Source organism: Schistocerca serialis, chromosome 7, assembly GCF_023864345.2.
Source record: "Schistocerca serialis cubense isolate TAMUIC-IGC-003099 chromosome 7, iqSchSeri2.2, whole genome shotgun sequence".
Taxonomy (NCBI): Eukaryota; Metazoa; Arthropoda; class Insecta; order Orthoptera; family Acrididae; genus Schistocerca; species Schistocerca serialis.
In genome coordinates, this window is record NC_064644.1 from 582,518,560 (window position 1) to 582,533,204 (window position 14,645).

At 39.5% G+C, this 14,645-nt stretch overlaps 1 long non-coding RNA gene across 1 annotated transcript in view; it reads left to right on the forward strand.

The window, feature by feature from the left end:
* LOC126412817 (uncharacterized) overlaps window positions 1-8,348 on the forward strand; it is a 389,281-nt gene extending 380,933 nt beyond the window's left edge. The window contains exon 3 of the long non-coding RNA XR_007575349.1: window positions 8,037-8,348. This is a non-coding gene — a long non-coding RNA (uncharacterized LOC126412817). The remainder of the gene's footprint in view (window positions 1-8,036) is intronic.
* Window positions 8,349-14,645: the final 6,297 nt, after the last annotated feature.

Here is a 14,645-nt window from a genome sequence, read left to right on the forward strand (position 1 = left end):
TGCAAGCCCACGATGTGTTTAGAGAAGGATTGAATCAATCGGCGGAAGTGCAAACAGCCTGAAAAGTTGCGCAGGACGTCGTCATCTTGCTCGTCCCATTGTGAACGATCGTTTACAACAGCGAAACGTGTGAGAATCAAGGCCCCAAGGGGAGGGGTGTTCCCATTGACGCTTTTTATACCATCCTCCGACGTCTTTTCGTGTCGATATAGAGCGGCAGTGTGTCTAAAATGCTTTGCTCGACCACTCACACCAAAATTACAACGTTTCGGATCGCAGTTCTTACTGCCATCGCAGTGGCGTCGAGAGAAGGTGTGAAATGTTGACAAGAGGGGGTGTGACGACCTTCTTATTGAGTGACTCGTCCACGGTGGCTATGCTCAGAACTGTCGTGAATTTTGGTGCCAGTGTGATATCGTTCACCCTTCACACACCTCACAGTGAACTTCGTAAATCTGGTCCTTTTTCCGCACATGTAGAGACATGACAGTGTGAAGGGCCACTAATCCCGAAGATGACATCGCAGGATGGTTGTAGGAACCTTTGATCGAAATTTCAAACATCTGCGTCGAAATGAGAAACAGTTACGGGTTTTAGAAAAGCTGTGTTTCGCAGTGTCAAAAACTACAGATCTAAAATTTTAATGACATGTCTATTTCAGCAAGGAGAAATTGTACAACCCCACCACATACACATTTACATAATTGTCTGTAGCGGTATGTAGATGCCCAATGAAGTCTGTAACCTATTATTTATCATGCAAGGGTTTTTAACCAGCGTTTAATTATGGCCCTATAGATTTCAACAGGATGCCGAAACAGTGACACTAATTTAATTTTGTGACCAGGCAGATATGTATGTAATGAAAGTCAGAATTACAATAAGTTTTATTGTTTATTATAAATCCTCACATAAAACGAGAACAGTAGTCGCTCTGAAGTATAACAGCAACATGTCGCCGGCCGTTGTGGCCGAACTGTTCTAGGCGCTTCAGTTCGGAACCGCACTGCTGTTGATCGGGGTTTAAACCGTCTGTAGTTTGAGTAGCACTCCTTAGGTGAACGTTACTCTTGGCTGCCAGTCTCACCGCTTACACAGCTGTAGTCACCTTCCTCAGGTCGATCGAGGGAACACTATCTGTGGATCACTCCGTCTTACTTGGTCAAGTTGTCGTAATTGTTTAAAATTTATCCTAATGTTGTAACGTGTAATTGCCTTCCTCACTTGTAATTCAGGCCTTCAGCCGTTAGTTGGCCGGTGTGGCCGAGCGTTTCCGGGCGCTTCAGTCTGGAACCACTCGACCGCTACGGTCGCAGATTCGAATCCTGCCTCTGGCATGGATGTGTGTGATGTCCTTAGGTTAGTTAGCTCCAAGTAGTTCTAAGTCTAGGGGACTGATGACCTCAGATGTTAAGTTCCATAGTGCTTAGAGGCATTTGAACCATTTGAGCAACATGTCTAATAACGTCCTATTCACTGACAAATTATCACAAGAACATGAAACAGTTGCAAGGTGCTAAAGTTAGCGGATATTGAAGACAGGGAACAAATAATCAGGCTACTACGTTGTTAGCGCACTGATCCGTTTCCGCAAAATTTTGAGTTCGTAAAATTATGTATGCCACAGGGTCGTCTTCCTCCTGCCCATTAACTCTCTAACGTTTACTGACAAGGGAACCTCCCCAGCGCATCCCCGTCAGATTTCGTTTTAAGTTGGCACAGTGGATAGGCCTTGAAAAACTGAACACAGATCAATCGATAAAACAGGAACAAGTGATGTGGAACTATGAAAAAAATAAGCAAAATATACGAACTGAGTAGTACATGCGTAAGATAAGCAACATCAAGGCTAATGTAAGCACAGGAGCGCCGTGGTCCTGTAGTTAGCGTCAGCAGCTACGGAATGAGAGGTCATTGGATCAAGTCTTCCCTCGAATGAAAAGTTTAATTTTTTCTTTTCAGACAATTATTATCTCTCCGTCCGTCCGTCCGTCCTATGCGATCACTTTTTTGGGAGTGATTATCACATCCACAATGAAACCTAAATCGGGCAAAGTAGAAGAATCATTTTACCCATTCGCCAAGTTAGGTGGGTCGACAACATATTCCTGTCATGTGACGCACATGCCTTCATCAGTGTCGTATAGAATATATCAGACGTATTTTGCTGTGGAGAAATCGGTTGACCTATGACGTTGCGATCAAATGTTTTCCTTTCGTCTACTAATCGCACGGTTTTGCGGTGCGGTTGCAAAACACGGACACTAAATTAATACAGTCAACAGAGACGACAATAAACGAACGGACAGATCATAACTTTGCGAAAATAAAGTAAACTTTTCACTCGAGGGAAGACTTGACCCAAGGATCTCTCGTTCCACAGCTGCTCACGCTAACCACATGACCACGGCGCTCCAGAGCTCACATTGTCATTGATGTTCCCTGTCTTGCCCATGGACTACTCAGTTTGTATATTCTGCTTATTTTTTTCATAGTTCCACACAACGTCTTCCTGTTTTCTCGATTTATCTGTGTTCAGTTTTTCAATGCCTATTCACTGTGCCAACTTATAACTGAATGTGAGCGGGGTGCGATGGGGAGGTTCCTTTGTGAGTACATTGTGACCTATAAACGCCGAAGTCGACTGTAAATTTCACCATTTTCCTTTACGGCGTCGTTCTTCGGCGTATCGCCGGCCACTGTGTCGGATACGATGCCTGTGATCATCTCTGCATTCTCCGCCCAGGGTTCATTGCTGCCCTTTAGCGTACTTTACAACGCTCTCGCCGCAGAAAAACCCCTCTAGGAACGCGGGAGCGGCGGACGGCTCGCGCAGAGCTACAACTCCTCAGCGGCTGCTGTCGGCATTGCTTCCCCTCGTGACAGGAGTCCCCTTATCCTGTCCAGTGCGCGCAACAGACTACGGAGGGCGCTGGCCTGCCTGGCGTCGGCGTCACCTTTTTACGACAAGAATTATGTTAATGGTGCCCTTCGGCTCGCTTTGATCTGCTGTCCGTCTGTGAAATAGCCAGCACCGCCAAACCTAATTCGCAAGAAATAAAACCCCTGCAAGTACTTCATATGAGGAGGTGAGAGGCCAAGGGGTGCAAGCTACAAAAAGTTAGTTTCGAGATAATCAAGTTTAAAGTTAAAGTTGAATAGTTAATTCTAGGACATAAATATAGAAAACATTATTGCATATCATTTGAAGATATAGTTTTATGTTTATCTCCCTCATATCTCTACAACAAAAAAATCAGTTATTTAGCAGTTGTCACTGATAATTTGATGACACGTGTCACTAGTACCCCTTGGCTTCCAAGTGAGAGTTAGAAAGGTATGATCTCAAAGAACTATTAAAAGAATTTTCAAATTGTAAGCGTAAACTTCCGCGGCCGTTGTTAACGTAAGGCCCTGATGAAGGCTAGCTGCAACGCTGGCCGAAACGTTGGCGCATTTTAAATTATGACGATGCGGTCTGATACCCTGAAGAATTTTATTGAAGAATTTTCAAATTATTTAGTATATTATGAATCATAATACATAATGCACATTAAATTCAGTAATAATTCATGTTGAAAAAATCTAGAAAAAAGTTTCTTTGCAAATTATAGAAAAACTGAAGATGCCTAATCTATCTTTTGATTTAAAGAAAAATAAATTAAGGTTCAAATGGCTCTGAGCACTATGGGACTTAACTTCTGAGGTCACCAGTCCCCTAGAACTTAGAACTACTTAAACCTAACTAGCCTAAAGACGTCACACACATCCATGCCCGAGGCAGGATTCGAACCTGCGACCGTAGCGGTCGCGAGGCTCCAGACTGTAGCGCCTAGAACCGCTCGGCCACTCCGGCGGGCAAATAAATTAAGGAAAGTAACGGAAACAACTATAATAATTTTCTTCTATTATTGCATTCTTAATCTGAATCACTGTCAAAAATATTGTCCTTTTCACCTTCCGAGTTATCACTCTCTGGTATCGGCTGTTCTTGATGGTGTGCTGCACGTGCCGCTGACAAGGACCGACACTTATGTCAGTTTCTCTTGTGGTTTCCCTCTGCAGGATTAATCGAGTTCTTTCCTCTTGTGGAGGGACTGCAGAGCTGAGTTCTGTGTAAAAACTGTGATGCACAGGAGGCACAAATGGTAGAAGCTTCAGTAAGTCTTGCACTTTTTTTCCTTAATTTTTGGCGGACTTGCTCTGTGAGTTAGTCTTGGGAGTATCTGAACATGTCTTCCAATGCTTTTTGCTTTCATATTGTAGGTGTAGAATTCATAATCTTCATTGAAGCTACATTTGTAAAGCGATGTCCATGGTTCATCTTTTTTGAAGTGCAACCACTGCATTTTTTGAATTCCCTTTACGGATTTTAGGAAAAATGGTTCAACCACGTCTAGTGTGACAAAATCTTTGTCACACATTTTCACTACCTCAAAACGTCTGACGCCTTGGTGATTAAATCACTCAAGTCTTGAGGAACGTAAATACCCCTTTGTGAAATTTTTCTACTGCGCTCAATAATTCCAAAGTTCCTGTCACAATCATTAAATGCATGGCCAGAAAGTAGAAACTTATGGTCAACGGTCTGAATGTGAGTGTTGTTGACTATATAGAGCCAAAATTTCACTATGTGTTGACTTTTGTCAATCTCTTGACATCCTCGTGAAGCTTGACCCTCGAGCCACATAAACATGAAGGCTTTTCCTGCTGTACCCAAATCATGTACACACAAAATTATAAGTCCACAATTGTCGAGAGTAAGAAGCTTGTGAACACGTCAGAACTGGTGTCGGAGCATTTTCGATAAGTCAAAACATACAGCCACATGCCGAGCTTCTTTAGCAACCAGACTTTTAGCATCCACCACTTGTTTCCGAGCACTTTCTGCTTTCCGTAGATGGAGTTCCTGTTCAACAAGAGCACCATGGTTTTCGTCAAGCAATACATGATCAATGGTATTTTGCAGCTTGTCACACGTAGCACATGTGTCTGTATATGGCCTGTGGAAGCAAAGATTAAATGTATCAAAGACGATAATATGAAAGTCGACGAAACCGTCAGTTTCGCCGTCTTTTAAAATTAACGTGACAATCTTGTTTAATGATACTGAATATTTTCCGAATCATTAAGCGAACTCTTGAGTTGTGACACAAAAGTAGTCAAACGTTACATATTATCAGCCATCTTTTATTATCAGACAGATTATAAATTTAAGCCCTTCTTGTTGTATAGTGTAGTATTTTTGTATCTATTTTCATGTTTGTGACTGTAATAGTTCGAGGCATTGTCGGAGGTAAGCGTAACAGTTCAGTTTTAAAAATTATAGCTTCCTTATCACATCGAGAGAAGCTTCCGTTACTCCAGAAAAGGTTGTAATTAACATAGATCCTCAAGTGGGAGAGCTACTTATATTTTTGTACGACGCGTTGGGCCTTTGTTAGCTTCAAGCGAAGGGCCTACTTCAACGTACACGCTACTGAACGATATGCACACAATTCTGAAACAGTGCATCAGTCTGTGATAAACAGTCCGCATGACCACTGCATGCCCAGCTGTCTGTGTACTCAGCACCTCTTAGTATGCGCGAAGCTGTCATTAGAGAAGTTATAATTGCGTACTTCGGATGTTACTTTTTTTTTTTTTTGATGTCGTATTGTAGAGAAGACAATTTACGAATTTTATTGCTTCACGTGACTTTTATATAACTGGGCAAAGTGACTTATAAGGGCATCTCAGATTTCGTGTTTTTTATGTGGTAAGTGGAGTATTAGAAATTTGCACTTTTATGTCAAAGATATTTATTTTTGGAGTGAGCATCCATTAATTATTTGATTTAACGGAGTGGAGGATTGGAAAAAGATCAGGCTTTCACCTCGTGAACTTGTCGGATATTGTCTGAGTGTTGTAGGAGGATTTGGTTTATAAGTGAAATTTTAAGATTCAGTGTACTTCAGTTTTATCAGATTCAGATTTACCTTATATCTCGAAAAGCATACCTTACTCTTCGGTACCATAACGCAGGCAATGTTTTTCAGCCAACGAGTTGACATGGATATTGTAGGTAATTATTTTAGATTATTTCCAGGTTGCCTATTCGAGCGATATGCTGGTTCTTGTTGCGTGTGTGAACAATGAAAAACTTCAGGTAGTGGAGAGTGAACGTGAAATGGCACTAGCTACGTACAGAATACTGGCTATGGTTACATCGAGCTCTGCTGGACAATATTTGACATTCTGTTTCCCCAAAATCCGCCAAAAATTGGCAACAACCTCTCCCCTACGTGTTGTGGGTCATGAAAAATAAATAAATTTCTGAATATCCGTACTTCAATTGTATTTCTCTAACCAACAAGAAAGATGTGAAACTTCAGAACGACGTCGAAGAGAATGCCTCGCCACATCAGGACGCTGCTTCTGGAATGGCCTCTGGCAAGTACAAGGGTCGTTTAGTAAGTAATGCCCCCACCTTTTTTTTTTTTTAAAAAAAAAAGCCATTAGTATACATAGACAAACATCCTTGTTGGTGCTTCACATTTGATGTATGTTCTGTGCGCCGAAGAAGTTTCGAACCGTTCTGGTAGATGGCAGAGCTGTAGTACAGTGTCAAAATGACGTCTATATACGACTCACATTACAAGCAGCGTGCTGTTACAGAATTCTTGTGTACAGAAAAAGAACCGTGGTGAACATCCATAAACGTTTGTGTCCAACACGATAAACACACACAAGTCTGAGATCCGGGGAACACATCGCTAAATTGGGGTGGAGATCATTGCCTCATCCACCCTACAGTCCAGACCTGGCACCTTCAGATTTCCATCCCTTTTGGGCAGCTTAAAGATTCTCTACGGGGAAGACACTTTGAAGAAGACGAAAGCGTCAGTCATATACTGAAAACATGGGCACGCCTACAGTACAAGAGCCTTTGCCAGCAGGGAATACATGCTCTTCCACAATGCTGGCGTACGGCCATAGAATGTAATGGAGACTACGTATAAAAATAGGACAAGGACAAGACATGTTGATGCATATTGTCACCAAATTCAGACGCTTAAGAAGAAATATGTTCTGGAAAAAAGAAGTGGAGCATTACTTACTGAACGACCCTCGTATGTTCCTGTGACTGAACAGCTACAATTTTTCCTCCCGTTAAGTGTGTGACGAGACTCGTACTGCAAGCAGAACCAGGAATCGTCTAGCAATATAACTTTCCTCGGCCCATTCCTCTCGAGGTTGGTGACTCCAGAATAATAGTGACATGACAGTGCATTGTCGTGGGCAGAAAACCTAGGTACAGATAACACACCTCACTCTTGGAGATACAGTTTTTCAATTAACGTCTCGTAAAAGAACAACACGTTCTACTGACGATTGCCTCTAGTTATCGTGGTATTGCGTCGTTAAGGCCAAGTATTATCCTGTTTAGAAGTAATTACTCTCTAATGACCTTAAAAGAACACTTCCAGGATTGCTTTACGGTTGCCAATCGTGCTATCTGTTACATTCAATGCAACTGAGATGGGGATCTTAACGACATACGCTCTTTTCTTCATAGATACATTACTCGACAAATCACCTTCAAAATGTAAAAGATTTCAGAGCGCTGTTAAGGTAAGAAAAATTTGCAACTTATTAACATGACAAACGGTAACTTACGTAACTTACTCTTCGACTAGTTGTGACGCTGCTGCGAATCGCGCTAGTGGCATGGCTTTTCAAGCTATCTTTAAATCCCATGTTAGTAATGAAATTGCAATGTTAATTAACTAATATTGACTCATATTTTTTGATAAAATAACTTCTTTCCTTTAGTATTTACAAAAGCTTGAAAATAAATTATAATATGATACGCATGTTCGAAATGGGTTGTTGTTAACACTTTTGCGGGCGCATTTTCGTAGCAACTCAGCGAAGATAATTTTTTTGCTATCCTATTAGAATTGTATATATGTATTTTTTGATAATTTTATTTTACTATTTAGAACAGAAAACTTTGGTGGTCCATGTATCACCACGGCACTCTTTGTCCGCAGCTCATGGTCTAGTGGCCAGCGTTGTTGCCTGTGGATCACGAGGTCCCGGGTTCGATTCCCGGACGGGTTGGAGGATTTCTCTGCCCGGGAACTGGATGTTTGTGTTGACCTCATCATTTCGTCATCATCATTCGTAATAGTGGCTAGAGTGGACTGCGAAAAAAATTGAACTGTGTAAAAAGTGGAACTTGATGTGGGCGCGGTTGAGCGCCCCACAAACCAAACATCACCATCACCACGGCACCTTGTGAGGTATTGAAACTGTGATGGTAAATGGATTTCACACTTCCCTTTTGTGAGCTGTTGGGTGTCGTCACTACACGTAAAAAAATTATGAACAGTGTTTTCTAATTTTTATTTTATGTTTTCTTTTAATTTATTTAATAAATATTTGTTACTGACATTAAAGTTTACTTACCACAATGTGAAAACAATCCTAGAAACTTTATCACGCAATAAAGGTAATTGCGGATACAGGTCACAATGATGTATAATGGAGAAGTGAAGCAATGTGTTCCGATAACAGTAGTGATCCCATTACAAACAGAAACTGATCGTAGTAGTTGTTTTCATACACCTAGTGCGGCGTACTACACAAGATTTCAAGCATAGATACATAAGATAAGACGTATTCCCAAAAGCTTTTGAATACAACAAGTTAGAGGTAAGTATGCTTCCCAAGGACAACAAACGACAGACTAATTTATGTTAAGTATACTTCCCAAACCCCTTCCATTAACTGCTTTGGTGGGAACGATACTTCCCAAGAACCATTACAACGCCGTTCTTTTGTGGGATACACTAAAGGCTATATTTCACGATAAAGAGGAACTACAGCTTGTGCAGATGACACATATTCCCTTAAACGCTGTAAAAAAAAATACATTTAGTGGGAAGTATATCCATCACGGCTCACAAAGAGTAAACTTAAAAAGAATTAGTGTAGATCGGAAGCTGCTACAATCTATATGTTGTAGCTTATCCTGACAGCGTATAGCACTTATGATTTTGATATTAATGTTCTGAATATAATCCCCTTTGTTAGAGAGGTAAGAAAGTATTTTTTTATTCATGGCAGAAAAGTGATACCTTTACGACACACATTTACCTATATGAAAGGATTTATTATTCATGGTACTTTATCAACTCAGTTATGTTTAAAAAAATTGCTTAATGTGACCAGCCGCTAAGCCTGTATACCATACTTTGGCGTTCGTTGTGTTCCATATTCGGCTGTATCTGCTTCGGATATGCTCCCTCAGAACCAAACGCTGTGTATGGGACACCGAGGTTTTAATGTCCCCACAGCAAGAAATCCATTGGATTCAACTCTGGCACTGGAGCAGGCCATGCAATGGATTCTCCTTGCCCAATCGACCTTTTCGGTAACGGGTTATCTGGATACTCGTACACTAACCATGAAAAATGTTGTTTGACACCCTGAGGTAAATCGTCAAGTGAGACTGTACCTTTATTTTGATGTCGGTCTTCGGAGATCTTCGTTGTTCTCTCGCGCTCACTAAATGGCCTCGTGACGAATGATGGCGCCCTTCCTTCTATTCCTTCTGTTTTATCTTCTCTACTAATCCTACATGGTAAGGACGTCAGAACGACGAACAATGCACATAATCGGTTAACAAGGATTTTGTGAGCCTCCTCTTATGTGGATGACTTTGAGTTCGTTTTCTAACGACAAGTGGGTCATTCCGTGTACAAGCTGTTTCGAGTGATTAATAATCTTAAGGTAAGTTAACAAGAAATGTGTTTCTTCTCCTTTATATGCAATACATTTTTGTTCGTGTTAGCTGTCAACTGCCACTGGCTACACAGAGCGTTTCTCCAGCTTTTCCGGCAATTAGTTGGCGTTGCGACTTCGCTCTACAGAGCAGCACCATTCATGAACAGCCAAATGAAACTTCTGTGTTATCCGTAATTCACATATATTAGCAACAGAATCGGCCTTGTAGTACTTCATTGACATATGCACCGAACTGTTTTTATACCTGACGTTTTTCCCTTGTTGAGAACCACTATCTATCTGCTAGGAAATCCTCTGTCCTGTAATAAAATTGGTCCGATATTCTGTCATTGCTAGTGTAACGAACAAGAAAATAATTTGCCATGTTTTAACAAATACACTAATGTGTTAATGGGAAAATTGTTTACACACGATTACCCGACATAGCGAAAAGTTCAACTTGGCACTGATAAAACTTGTAACGGGACATCCTTCTTTAGCATTACTTTTCCTGAACGCTAGTTGTCGATACCAGTATTATTTTTGGAATTTGGACAGGTCAGTATTATCTCAGTTGCTTTTCTGAAAACTTGCATGTAATTTTATACACAATATGTTTTATTTCAAGCAAAAATTCATGAAAACGGATTACTATGTTTTCAGTGTTGCAAATAAGTACTAGCTCTGAATGTACAGTTAAAATTATTTTTTTAGAAACATTTGAAATTACGAATTATTTGCCACCCTTATAATTTCTGTTGTTAATTACGCAATCTAGTACTGCTTACTATGTTTATTTCTCGAGTCATTTATGAAATAATGATTGACATTAATAGAAATTCATTTGTCAAGAAAAACTGTAAACTCTTTGCAATATGGTTATTACCGCAGAGTAGTAAGCATGTCTTTTTGATCGGACGTATTTTTGTATTTTTGGCGAACAATGTAATTTCAGCTTTGTTAATGTGAAAATTCAAAAGGCTGTATGATATACTAAAATGTGACCAAATATATTAAGGTAACAACAAGAATTTTGCAATAACATTCTTTAGATTTATTTAGATCAAGTCAATAATGGGGACGTAAAATATAGGAATTTCAGCTTCAAGAATGAGACCCCTAGACAAGAAGAACTGGAGCCAACTCAGCAACGAATACCTAATTAAACTAGAAACTTTACTGTCATCTTCGCTCTTCTCAACTTTTTCGTAAAAGACTTTGCTTATTGTGGACAATAGCTGGAATTAAAAAGGGGGGGGGGGAGATTATAAGCTCCGCAAGAAAATCTACTCACGGTTACTGGGTATCATTTCTAAAAACCTCTTGTGGCTACGTTGAGTCCACAAATTAACCTCTCCTACGTCTGAAGCCGAAAAATTGGTTTCGCTCTTCTGAAGTACTTAATGAACCGTAATACGCTCTTAGCGTCGACCTGAAAACTATTTTCAGCAACCAATATTTCACTAAAGTAAACTGTGAATTAAAGAGTTCCTTTCATTCTGATTTGGATATCTTATACGATATCTTTCGTCGACACATATTTTATTTGTTTGCTCTTTGATTGTATTTGTGCATCATGCCGCGTAAAACGATCAATAGTTCTACGCGTAGCTGAGTCATGGACAATGCCGAAAATGCTCATTTGTCAAATAAATCTGTTGCAATGAATACCAATTCTGACAATACTGCAGTGATGGCAGTGCATCACGCGACAGTTAATGAAAGGGCGTCTTCGACGCCAAGTAGACTAACTACTTTGATTTTTGCTTTACCTATCGATGTTGCAATTAATCAGACGGCACGTTCCACAAATGAGGAATCCGCTGACACATACACTTCTCACGTACAAAATTTGCACTCTCATCATTTACTTTTAGAATCCAATCAAAATGACTATACCCAAACATCAATAGACATGTCAAATGCCGACACTGTTGAACAGTTTATGCAAAATACTTTAAACACTCATGATCAATTATCGAACCATGCCATTACGATAACGTTTCAACACATCATGGATGGAAATAAAAACTCAGAAGCAAGACGAACGTTTCACTCAAATTAGTTACGGAGTTAATAAAGTGTCACAACGAGAGGAGCTGTCACACATTATACAACAACGAATTAACGAGTGTACTGAACAACAAGAAACACGATTTAATAAACTCCTCAGTCTATAGCGACATGTAATCAGTTTCAAGGGTTAGTTACACTTGCAATCCAAGCGCAAAATGAGACCAATCAAAAAAAAAAAAAAAAAAATAAATAAATAAAATTTTTTTAAATCTAAAAGATACGCGAAACTCGCTTTCATGGGCAATATGAAAGTAGCAAAAAAGTTGTAGCTCACGTAGAAAAATACATAGACAATTGCTACAGTAACGTTTTCGGTGATCTTAAAACCGCATAAGACGCGAACACAACTTCAAAGCAATTTTACAGGACATAAAACACAGGTAGAAACTCGTTTGAGCCATTTTGAACAACACGAAATACACCAATAGACATACAAACTGTCACCAATAGGCTTGAACAATTAGAATTTGATTTTGATTCTACCATAGTTAAATCTGACATACCGAAACTTAATAAGTGCACAAAGAAACTGCAGAAACAGATGGACGTAAATGACACCAACAATACTGCTCAATTTTCATCACTTGCAGAAAAACGTGATGAGCTTTGGAACAGAGTAGAAATTTTAGAATGTAATACCTATACTAAATTTGAAGTCTCATTGCCTTCTCCTTTCATTCAGTCTGAACAATTTCAGTCTATGAACCATGCTATTAACAAGCTGAAATCACATAGTAAAGTTAACAGTTCGCACCGTGAAACTGCCACGTTAAAAGATGAGACATCATAGAATCAAGTACATAGTAACCTTCAATATAATAAGGCATAACAACTTGACACTACACCGCTAGAGCACAGTCTTGGCAGATTACGACTTGTGGGATAATTAGATGCGAAAAGAAGCCTGCAAAACATTTTTTAACAGTAATGAACCGACACAAAATTTCCGACATGATGGTTTCGATTACAAGCATGTCTTGTCAATACATAAGTTCAAAGTATCCCGCAATAACAAAACTGATCTCAGTCTGTTAGACTGGATACAACAGTTTTCATTCTCGTTAACACCTAAATGGCCTACTAGCCATAAATTGGAATTCATTTTCAGTTTTTTGGAGAGTGAGCCCGTCACCAGGATGCAGCCCATTGCAAGACAATGCTACTCATTAGAAGAATTTCAACAAGACCTATTGTCAGCTTATTGGTCGGAAACTGCACAACGAGGAATTAAAGATCAATTCTCTAACTTTCCAACCTTTATGCAATTTTTTGAACACATGGTTCAACAAAATCACCACCTTACCGAGCCATATACTGAATCCGCGTTAACACAGTTATGCATCTCTAAATTACCGCGTTCATTACGAGTCTCTATGTTAACGGGACAACAAAAGGAAAGCATTCCTGAATTTCGCGTGCTTTTACAAATTTTTGAAGTACACAATTCTGACTATTCCTTTGTCAATAAAAAATACTCCCTAAACAAGAAATAACACGTATGGATAAAAACTCATCAGAAAATTTTAATTGCTGACGTAATAAGAGGTTCAGGAATGACAACAACCTTCAGAATAATTTCGCAGGTGTCAAAATTTTAATAATCAGTAGTCACAAAACCGGAAATTCCGGACAACGGTATTCTCAACAAGGTCAATCCAGCTTCAATGTTTCGCCGCAAACTTTCGTGAACACGCAATAGCAGAGCAATAATACTACACCGTAAGACAATAATTTCGTGTATAGCCAACAGACATCGTATTTAAACCAAAATGTTCCGCATCACACTAATTACACCAACGAACGAACAGGTCGTAATCAGAATTTTTGGCGTACTTATGGTAGTAACAATATTTTCCAGAATCAAGAACAATTTCAGCAACAACCTCCACTCATTCTGAATGAACCTGACGTACCTTTACACTCACTTCGAAACCCCAAATACCCCAATAGCAGAACTGTACAAATTATTGAGACGCCATATCAAGCTTCGACAAGTAATCAGATTCCGAATACTGAATGACTGGCGAACAAGACCGTTGCTTTGGCCTACATCGACGATATTTCTGTTACCCAAAATACGCATTTACATACATCTTTTTACACTGACACTAATTTTCATTGCAATAAGTACCAGGCAATATGGAACACGACGTTGAACAAACACTTACCAACAAGGTAAGTGAAAGCCAAACAACAACAACTGATGATGAACAGCGACAATTACATGACATTTTCCTGCAGCATTCACGATTCTTTGATAACATTCCAGGTACTATGTCAGGTTTCTTATATGAATATCAGGTCAAACCTCACGATTCTTTCAAATCTAAACATTATTACATACCATTTATTTATAGAGAACAGGTCAAAAAGGAACCTCAAGCCATGATCGATCAAGGAATTGTAGAACCAGCTGTTAGTCAGTAGATAAGTTCATTGCACATTGTTATTAAAAGGGTGGATCATTAGACCATGTTCTCGATTCATGCCATATCAACATTATAGTAACGGAAACTGATCGTTCACAGACTGTAGTCGAATTCATGGTAGAGCTGTTGATTCAACACTACATCTGAAATAAGGTTTTTGCCAGATTGAACTTCACCCCAACTGTAGAAAATACAAGGCATTCTCTGTTTTGGCAATTGCTATCAGTTTTGTAAAGAACCATTTGGTTGTGTAAACTAGCATTTGGTTTGACAATATCCTCTGCTGCATTCATACGAGATACGAACACAATAATACTGGCTGAATCGAAAGACAGAATAACCACGTATGTAGATGAAATTTTAATT